Source organism: Lactuca virosa, chromosome 5, assembly GCF_052849685.1.
Source record: "Lactuca virosa cultivar CGN04683 chromosome 5, Lactuca_virosa_CGN04683_v6, whole genome shotgun sequence".
Lineage (NCBI taxonomy): Eukaryota > Viridiplantae > Streptophyta > Magnoliopsida > Asterales > Asteraceae > Lactuca > Lactuca virosa.
This window is the reverse complement of record NC_136430.1, coordinates 425,475,357-425,486,150: the sequence shown is the minus strand read 5'-3', so window position 1 is coordinate 425,486,150 and position 10,794 is coordinate 425,475,357.

Genomic DNA, 10,794 nt, shown 5'->3' with positions numbered 1-10,794 from the left:
GGTTATTTATTTTGTTAAGCTTGTTAAAAGATCTTTATGTGTTAATGATAATTATTTTATGTTAATGACTAAGTATATTGAGTTGTATGAACATCTGCTTGATTACTTGAATCTTATGGTTTTGTGAAAACAAGATTGTATGCCTAGTGTTGTAAACATAACCTAGGGTTAACTAGAAAATAAGTAAATTAATGTGTGAGCATGTATGATGACCAACCATATATGAGTTAACTGAACCAACCAATTTGATTAACTATTATTACAAGTCTTACTTGATTCAAACTGAACACTAGGAAACCTGTTAGTTTAATCAACTGATCACTATTTGAATTAACTTGTTTGCTAAAGGATTAGTAATAGTGAACATGAACCTAATCATATTAGAATTCGGTAACTAATGACATATTAATCCATTGCAGTTGCCACGAAATCAACCATAAGAATAAGTGAATCGAATCTAAACGGAAGTCTCTTAATCTTATTGAATCTAGATGTCTTTTGTTTCTCTTTTAGTTGTTAATTACTCTTTGCTAAAGTACTCAAGTCATTGCTTAAGTTTCTAGTATTGCAAAACTAGATAAAAACCCCTTTTAATAATTGTTTTATTTAGATAATATTAGTAGTAATTTTAATTGTTTACCGTTCCCTGTGTCTGATACCCTACTTGCCTGAACTAAACTGCTAATCGATAGGTACATTGCCTTCCGTGTGTTTGTTTTTGTATTTAAGTTAGTAGGATTAAAACTAGTACATTCTACACGTATCAAGTTTTTGGCGTCGTTGCCGGGGAACGGTTCTAAATAGTTAATATTAATTGCTAGTGTTATCAATCCTTTATGTGAGATTTATCTCATATAAGGTTATGAGTTTTCTGTTTTAAGTTTTATTATTATGTATTTTCAAATCTCGATGCTCTTGATGATTTTCTTGAGGAAGTGGTACAGGAATTTGAGCGAGAATATGAGGAATATTACTCATATGAAGATTTGAAGAAGTTGGGAAGATGGTTGGATAACATCTTGCCTAACAAACAAGAGCAATCTGAGTTACAAGATGAAGAATTTAATCCAAAAAGAGATTTGGAGGAGCTGGAAAGGTTGCTGGAAGAAGGGTCAGACGAAGAACAAGAACAAGCTGAGTTGCAGTAACCACGACATGGTTTGACCGTTACCACGACGTGGCCCCCTATATTTCCGGTTTGTGTATCGAAGCATGAGTGACGATTCCAACTTTGGAGAAAGTTCTGAGCCACAATCCATTTCTGATTAGTATCCAACCGGTTCCAACCCTTGTCAAGATTCTTGGGTTTTATGAATTCAAGCTCGTTGGCCAATTTTAGAAGCAAAGAGCCGAACTTTATAAATTGGTGAACAAAAGATATTAAATGCAACGGAAGGATGGGCTTTGAGTTTATTGGAAGTTTATTAAGTTGAGAGTCCAGTTCAAGACTCGCACAAAAAGAAACGCTTGCTGGAGGCTATTAGCAATTTTGGGAGGCCAGAGAAATTCTCAAGAAGCTTTGGAACTCAGAATTCGACTAGAGGTTAATTTAGAAGAGATCAAAGGCATTTAATCATTACTTTTCTCTTAATTATTTGTGTGAATCATGTTTGCAACATTGAATTTCGTTTTTATGGTTTTATTTGCTGAAGTTATGGGCTAAAACTTCATACTTTCGTTTAGTCTAAATGATCTTATGAATATGGTTTGATTAGTGGCTTTGGATTATATTGATTTGGTTATTTATCTTGTTAAGCTTGTTAAAAGATCCTTATATGTTAATGATAATTATTTTCTGTTAATAACTAAGTATATTGAGTTGTATGAACATCTGCTTGATTACTTGAATCTTATGGTTTTGTGAAAACAAGATTGTATGCCTAGTGTTGTGAACATAACCTAGGGTTAACTAGAAAATAAGTAAATTAATGTGTAAGCATGTATGATGACCAACTAGTTTTATTAACTATTATTAGAAGTCTTACTTGATTCAAACTGAACACTAGGAAACCTGTTAGTTTAATCAACTGGTCACTGTTTGAATTAACTTGTTTGCTAAAGGATTAGTAATAGTGAACATGAATATGATCATATTAGAAATCGGTAACCAATGATATATTAATCCATTGCACTTGCCACGAAATCAACCATAGGGTTAAGTGAATCGAAAAACGGAAGTCTCTTTTATCTTATTGAATCTAGTTGTATTTTGTTTCCCTTTTAGACGTTAATTACTCTTTGCTAAAGTATTCAAGTTATTGAAAAACGAGAGAAAAATCCCCTTTTAATGATTGTTTTATTTAGATAATATTAGTATTAATCCTAATTGTTTACCGTTCGCTGTGTTCGATACCCTACTTGTCTGAACTAAACTGCTAATCGATAGGTACACTGCCTTCCATGTGTTTGTTTTTGTGTTTAAGTTAGTAAGATTAAAACTAGTACAATACACACGTATCCAGTTTAGTTTTTTTTCGTTTTTGTAAGACTAGAAACTCAAGAGAATATCATAACCTGAGGCACGAATCAACTCGAGGAACAGTGAACTCAGTTTCGGATGATATGGCAACAATGATGGCCAAGTTGGAAAGTATGGATCGTAGGATGACAAAGATGGACCAATCCATCCACGCCATCTAGGGATGAGCATAACTGGTTACCCGCCTATTTTAGCCAGAACCGGAACCGGTCCCGAAACCGGCGGTTCTTTGGTTTTTGGAATTGGAACCGGAACCACCTACACCGATTCCTAGAAAATTGAAACCACTCTCGGAACTGCAGGAACCAGTTCCGGGTACCCGGCTTCTTGAGTATTAAATTTTTTTATTTTATACATGCCATGTAAATTATGTAAATTAACCTATACAAACAATGTAAGTATAAGATATAAAACCAAAACATTTACAAAAATTTGATCTTTTAAATAACAAGCTACTAAAAACATTTCATAAAAACAAGACAAAATTGCAAAAATGGTCCCTATGGTTTCTCAATTTCTGGGGGTAAGGTCCAAAAAAAGTTTATTAGCAAAAAGGTCCCTATTTGATGGTTTTGTTGCGGTTTTGGTCCCAACCTCGTTAAGTTTAACAGCATGGCTGTTAACTTTTGGAAAATGACGGATTTACCCCTGTGGCCATTTCTGCAGTTTTATCTTTTTACCAAACTACAAGGACCAATTATGCAATTTTTCTTTTTCATTTTATTGAATTATTATATATTAATTATTTTAATTACTTTTTTCTTTTTAATTTTTTCTTATTGTATTATTTTTAATTGGACTATTATATATTAATAAAGATTATTTTTAATATATTATATTTATATATTAATAAATATTATTTTTTTATTATTAATTTTTTTAATTATTTATTTTTTGAATTTCTTCTTTATTGCGTTAATTCTTTTTTATTGGATTATTATATATTAATAAATATTATTTTTAACATATAATATTTATCTATTAGTAAGTGTTACTTTTTTGGATTATTAAATTCATTTAATTAATTTTTTTTAATTTTTTTATTTCGTTAATTCTTTTGATCGGATTATTATATATTAATAAATATTATTTTTAATATATTATATTTATATATTAATAAATATTACTTTATAATTATTTTTTTTAATTGATTTTTTTAATTGCTTCTTTATTGTATTAATTCTTTTTTATTAGATTATTATATATTAACAAATATTATTTTTAGCATATAATATTTATCTATTAGTAAGTGTTACTTTATTGGATTATTAATTTCATTTAGTTATTTTTTTTTATTTTTTTATTGCATTAGTTCTTTTTATTGGATTATTAATTTAAATTTATTATTTTGATTTATAATAAATAATATTTATTTAATTGTTTTTATTTTATTTTAATTTCTTTCTTTATTGTTTTAAGTAAAAATACCAAACACTCCGGGTCAGCTCCTCCATTCGTTGCATTTTACAACCTTGCGTCGTCGTATCATCTCGCTAGAAATCATCGATCATCGACTACAGTTGGCCATTCTCGACGAAAACTACACCAGTTGACTACCCACACAATGTGAAATAAACTCCAGAAAGCATACTTCGTCCAGCCGACCATTCATTATAGATACCACCATCGATGACGACAATGTTAGATCGAGGGTTTTCAAACCACCATAGCCACTACAGGTGGTGACAAAGTTGTAGAACTCGTTATTCGGTACTCGTTCGGCCTACCGTCGAGTAGCGAATACTCAGATTTAGTAATTCATGTAGAAATATTTTTAGGGAAATTATATATGTCAAAATCATAAGTTAAAATCATAAGTTTATTGAAATATATATGAATACACAAATGTAACATCCCATTATTTTCAGTCTTGTAAAAGTCAACCTTGGTCAACAAAAGTCAAGGATGTCAATTAAAAGTCAAACTTATTTCTTTACTTATATTATTAAGTTAGATTAATAATCTATGGGTGTATAAACCTTTTTAAGAGTTGTGTGTTTAAGAAGTGATAACATGTTAGAACCGAGAACACTTCGCAGCCTCCTTCATCCGAGCCGCAAACCTTCGCTTGGGCGGTAAACCCTCGGACCGCAAACGGAGTTCACGACCGCAAACGAGGTTCGCAGCCGTAAACCTAGGTTCACAGCCGAGAACCACTTCTCGAACCGCAAACCCTCGGACCTTATCTCTTCGGGAACTAAACCATATCACATCGGGAAATGTTTACAGCCGAATGTGTGACTTCCGCCTCATTTCCTGTTCCTTGTCTGGTTGTGGACTTAGGGCAGATCCACCCATTCGACTGTCCATCCGATCTGAATTGTATATAACTTGTATACATTAAGTAATCGTAGAGCGAACTTATATGGTTATTACTTAATAAGAAAATATAGGATTTTCTGGAGAAACACACGATCATATTTTAAGGAACAAAGAATTACTTTCTAAAACAAAATACTTATGAACTCACTAACTTAAATGTTGGTACTCTCTTTTTTCAAAACACTTGTATTCTCAGGGAACCAGTAGACAGGTACATCCCAGGATTTTGAGAAAACAGAGCAGTATAAAGTCACGTCTTCTAGCTTTTGTTATATAACTTTTAATGTCAAATATACAATGACTTGAATACTTATGTAAAACTTATATTTTATTAATGCAATGGTTGTTCTACTTTGATTACTATGATGCATGTATTGTGATACTTAACATGAAGTCATCCACCCCCGGACGTTTCCGTCGTTCCGGTTTGGGGGTGTGACAACAAAAACTAAAATACACACAATGATCTCACTTCGTGAATAATTACTGAACTTATATATTTATATATATAGTAACAGGGTTGGAGACGGTCCGATAATGGTTTGTTGTGACTTAGTGATGGTGGTGGTGTTGTCCAAAATATGTTATCTTCCAAATATTTAAAATAAATTAGAGAATGTGGGGTGGGTGAGATTTTTTGGTATATTTATTTGAAACAATAAAGAAAGAAATTAAAAAAAAAATAAAAACAATTAAAAAATATTATTTATTATAAATAAAAATAATAAATTTAAATTAATAATCCAATAAAAAGAACCAATGCAATAAAAAAATTAAAAAAAAAATAATTAAATAAAACTAATAATCCAATAAAGTAACACTTACTAATAGATAATATTTGTTAATATATAATAATCCAATAAAAAAGAATTAATGTAATAAAGAAGAAATTAAAAAAAATCAATTAAAAAAGTTAATAATAAAAAAGTAACATGTATTAATATATAAATATAATATATTAAATAATAATATTTTTTAATAGATAATAATCCAATCAAAAGAATTAACGAAATAAAAATTTTAAAAATAATTAATTAAATGAATTTAATAATCCAATAAAGCAACATTTACTAATAGATAAATACTATATGTTAAAAATAATATTTATTAATATATAATAATACAACAAAAAAGAATTAATGCAATAAAGAAGAAATTCAAAAAAAATAATTAAAAAAATTAATAATAAAAAATTAATATTTATTAATATATAAATATAATATATTAAAAATAATATTTATTAATATATAATAATGTAATAAGAAAATAATACAATAAGAAAAAAGTTAAAAAGAAAAAAGTAATTCAATTATTTAATAATTCAATAAAATGAAAAAAAAAATTGCATAATTGGTCCTTGTAGTTTGGTAAAAAAGATAAAATTGTAGAAATAGTCCTACGGGTAAATCCGTCATTTTCCAAAAGTTAACATCCATGTTGTTAAACTTAACGAGGTAAGGACCAAAACCACAACAAAACCATCAATTAGGGACTTTTTTTGCTAATAAACTTTGTTTTGGATCTTACCCACATAAATTGACAAACCCGGACCATTTTTGCAATTTTGTCTAAAAACAAAAACAACAATAAAAACATAAAAACAAAAACAACAATAAAAACAACAAAACAACAATAGTAACAGCAAAAACAACAACAATAAAACAGCAAAAACAACACAAATCAGCAACAGCAGCAACACCTTCATACATCTCTCTAAAGTGGTGGGACATCCTACCTTGTGGATACATCTACAAAAGAAATAATCCATGAAGATTTGTCAACAAAAACTAAGATGTGAGGTTCCAATACCATACATGAAGGACCATAAAGATGAGATTCCATGAGAACCTGTTCAAATAAACATGTCAAATATCAAGAAGTGTGATAAATTGGACAAATATTGAGCAAACTTATGGAAATAATAAGAACCCTTAAACTGGTGTTACCTGATCTTACCCAAATCTAAAAGAACAATTTGATTTTTTTTATTCTTGCATAGAAACTGTCCTTCTCATCCGGTACTGGATCTACAAAAAAGAAAACCCAAAGTCGTGGGTACTGGCAGAGAACTTTCAGAAGATAAACACACACATACACATGATTAGATAAAGATTAACTTTTTTATAGAATCATAAATGAGAAACAATGAGAATTACTCACTTTAGCTTGAGCATCTGGAGTAAGGTGGTCTTCTAGGGTAATTACAAGTTGTGAAAACATGATTCTAGATAGATCTAAACTACTTAATCAGTGCAACCGGGCCAGTCAATGTCCTATAGAACATAAACAAGAATCAATGAACATATTTAATTACATATTACATAACTACAATCGATATATTAAAACAATAACAGATTCAACACTCGAAATTTCAAGTAACAGTGTAAAACTTCACATATCTACATATTACATAACAGAACTTAAAGAATCTACAAAATTAACTTCACATTTACATAATAGTAAGAATCTGACCTGATAAAGACTTGTAGTCGCATATTGAACCTTCGATTAAATGGGGATAGTTTACAATTGAAAAGAGGCAACCGACTGAACAAATATGAGTGGCGATTGAACAGCATGGGTTACGATTTGATGAGATGACTGGCGGTTGAACTCGTATGGAGCTCCACATACTTGTAATCGTTCTGGTATGATACTCTGATATACGAGAGTGACGAGTGACCTGAGCAGAAACATACAAGTACAAAAAAAGGGATGAAATAAATAGCTACCTTCTCTACCACCTACTTCTGTCTCTCGTTCTTCATTCCAGTCAACACTCCTCTTGCTGCCATCATGTATGGTGGAAACTATAGTCCACCCACAGCCCACGCAGACGACTGCCATCATGTATCCGAGAGTGACGAGTAGAAGACGAGAGTGAAGTTGTAAAGGGAAGAATTGGTGTCGGCGTTTTTCTAGAAGAATGAATCACAAAACCCTAAAAACGACTTAAGTAGTCCCGTAATTAGGTAATAGTTATTTTCATTTTTTTTAAGTACAAAATCATCAATATATATATATAATTAAATATATATATTTTTAGAAAAAGGCGGGTACCCGTCGGTATCGATTCCGGTTAACCGCCGGTTCTGGGTACCCCGTAATTGGAACCGGAACCGGCGAGTATCCAGCGGGTATCGATTTCGTAAAAATGAGAATTGCAACTGGAACCGCTTAAGTAACCGGAACCGGCAGTTCCGAAACGGTTCCGGTTTCGAAAGCAGGTATCCGCTTCCGATGCTCATCCCTAACGTCATCCAGGTAGGATGTGAGAATTGTAGCGGGCCTCACCTCACCAAAGATTATGACTTGGACGAGAACGGAAACCGAAAAGCTCAAGTGTGTTATTCAAGCGGGGATAGGTATGATGAAGATTGGCGGAAAAATATAGGCAAAAGACGTGGGGGTTATATCAAAGAGAAGAGCTGGTTCAAGAAAAGAAGACGGATTTTAAAGAGATGCTTACACGATTTGCATCTGCATCCGAGAAGCGACACAATGAAACTGATGCGGCGATATGAGAGCAATAAGCAATGATGAAAGAGCAGGAAGCATTGATGAGAAATCAGCAAGCCTCGGTCCTCAACATCGAGAAGCAACTAGGGTAACTTGCAAGGCAAATCAATAAGCGGTCATCGGGCGGACTTCCGAGTAACATCGAGCAAAACCCGAGAGTGGCTCATGTAAATGCAATAACAACAAAGTTTGGGAAAATTTTCACTCCTATGACACCAATCCAAAACGAAGAACCAAAAATGGTGCAGGAAGTGGAGAAAGAAAACTGTGAATCGCAAACAGACAACTCAACTCGGCAAGTTCCGGAAAAGAACTCGACAAGTTTTCCACCTGAAGAGAAAAATAAACCTCCAATCAAACCGTACCAGCCTCCATTGCCATTCCCAGGTCGAGCCATACAAGATAGACAAAATGAAGAGTACAAGAAGTTTCTAGAGCATATCAAGGCGCTATAAATCAACATTTCATTCATTGAAGCCATAACTCAAATGCCAAAGTATAAAAGTTTCCTAAAAGAACTCCTCACTAATAGAAGGAATATGGAAGGAGTATCGGAAATCGTTTGTAACATCCCAATTTTCAAGGCTAAAAATTTCATTTTTAATTAAGTAACATGTAAAATCATTTGTCAAAACATTGCTAATATTATATTAATTCATAAAACCATTACGTCGTGTCTCAAAAACATATCATCGGATAGTAATAAAAATCAGAGTACAATCCAGAAAACTCAATGCGGAAATCATGCGTGAGTGTGATGTGCCACTACCGCGCCGGCTCCTTCCCCTTCGCTGAAGAGGTACCTGAAACAAAACTGAAAACTGTAAGCACGAAGCTTAGTGAGTTCCCCCATCATACCACATACCATACAAACACATAACATATATACTGCCAGGCATATCTGGGTGCCCAACCTACCCCTTCGGTCCTCTCGACCGGTGACCTTGCCTAGCATATCTGGGTGCTGGCCTACCCCTTCGGTCCTCTCGACCGGTGACCTTGCCTATCGTATCTGGGTGCTGGCCTACCCCTTCGATCCTCTCGACCGGTCTATCACATACTATCACGTAATCATAATCTAGCATAGCTGGGTACTAAACTACCCCTTCGGCCCTATCGGCCGGTAACTTGGGGACTATCTCCCCCTACTACTACCACCATCACGTAACATCATATCATGCTAGCACATAAAACATAACAGGTAGTAGCAAACCTAGATGAATATCACAAAGACGATCATCTAATATACAACTCCTACTAGTGGGCCGACATTGTGGCTGTAGACCCACCACTACTGGAAGGTAACTCACATCGATGTCGTGTAGTGTCTGCATTGATCTCGGTGTGGAAATCGACTCTCCCCGACTCCTCAATCCCTACACAACATCTCTTCTAAGTTATCAACTCATACTCATAACCCTTACAAGGGTCACTCAAACCCAGTCAATGTCCAAGTCAAATCCATGGTCAAAGTCAACATCTGGTTGACTCGACTCGCCGAGTTGGCCCGCCAACTCGTCGAGTCCCCATAACCACCAAAATATCATAATCCCCTCCCTACCCGTCGAGTCTAGCAAGAGCTCGACGAGTTCAACTTTAACAACACATTGGACAATCTACAACCGATTCGCCGAGTTCGTTCTTCAACTCGCCGAGTTCATCTTCATCCAAGAAGATGTTCAGTCTATGACTCGCCGAGTTCCCATTGAACTCGCCGAGTCCGTCTTCATAAGTTGGGAGGTTGCCTTGGACTCGCCGAGTCCTATGATTTCCAGATCCAAAACAACCCCTAGCAGGCTGAGTGTTCCTTCCACTCAACCAAAACCATTTCAAGAAGTCGTTTAGCGTCCCGACTCGCCGAGTCACCCAAGTGACTCGCCGAGTCCCTCTTTGTCCAACACTATACAGTCGATTATAATGGGTCTTAATGCGCCAAAACCATAGATCTGGCCTCCTAGGGTCCATTTTATACGTAAAGCTTCAAACTTGATGCACATGCATGGGGCCTTTGACTCAAAAAGCCATAAAAGGAGGTCTACAAGATGCATGGGGTGTTTATGGCAACAAAGTTGGCACCTTTATGCCATAAAGACCCCCAATATCCCCGGATCCGAAGTGCAACTCTAAGCACACCCACCAAATTCGATTTGTCCAACACTATACAGTCGATTATAATGGGTCTTAATGCGCCAAAACCATAGATCTGGCCTCCTAGGGTCCATTTTATACGTAAAGCTTCAAACTTGATGCACATGCATGGGGCCTTTGACTCAAAAAGCCATAAAAGGAGGTCTACAAGATGCATGGGGTGTTTATGGCAACAAAGTTGGCACCTTTATGCCATAAAGAACCCCAATATCCCCAGATCCGAAGTGCAACTCTAAGCACACCCACCAAATTCGATTTTTGCTTCTCTATACTCATTAAAAATGGCATAAATAATCCCAAAACAAAATCTAAGAGATAAATGGTCA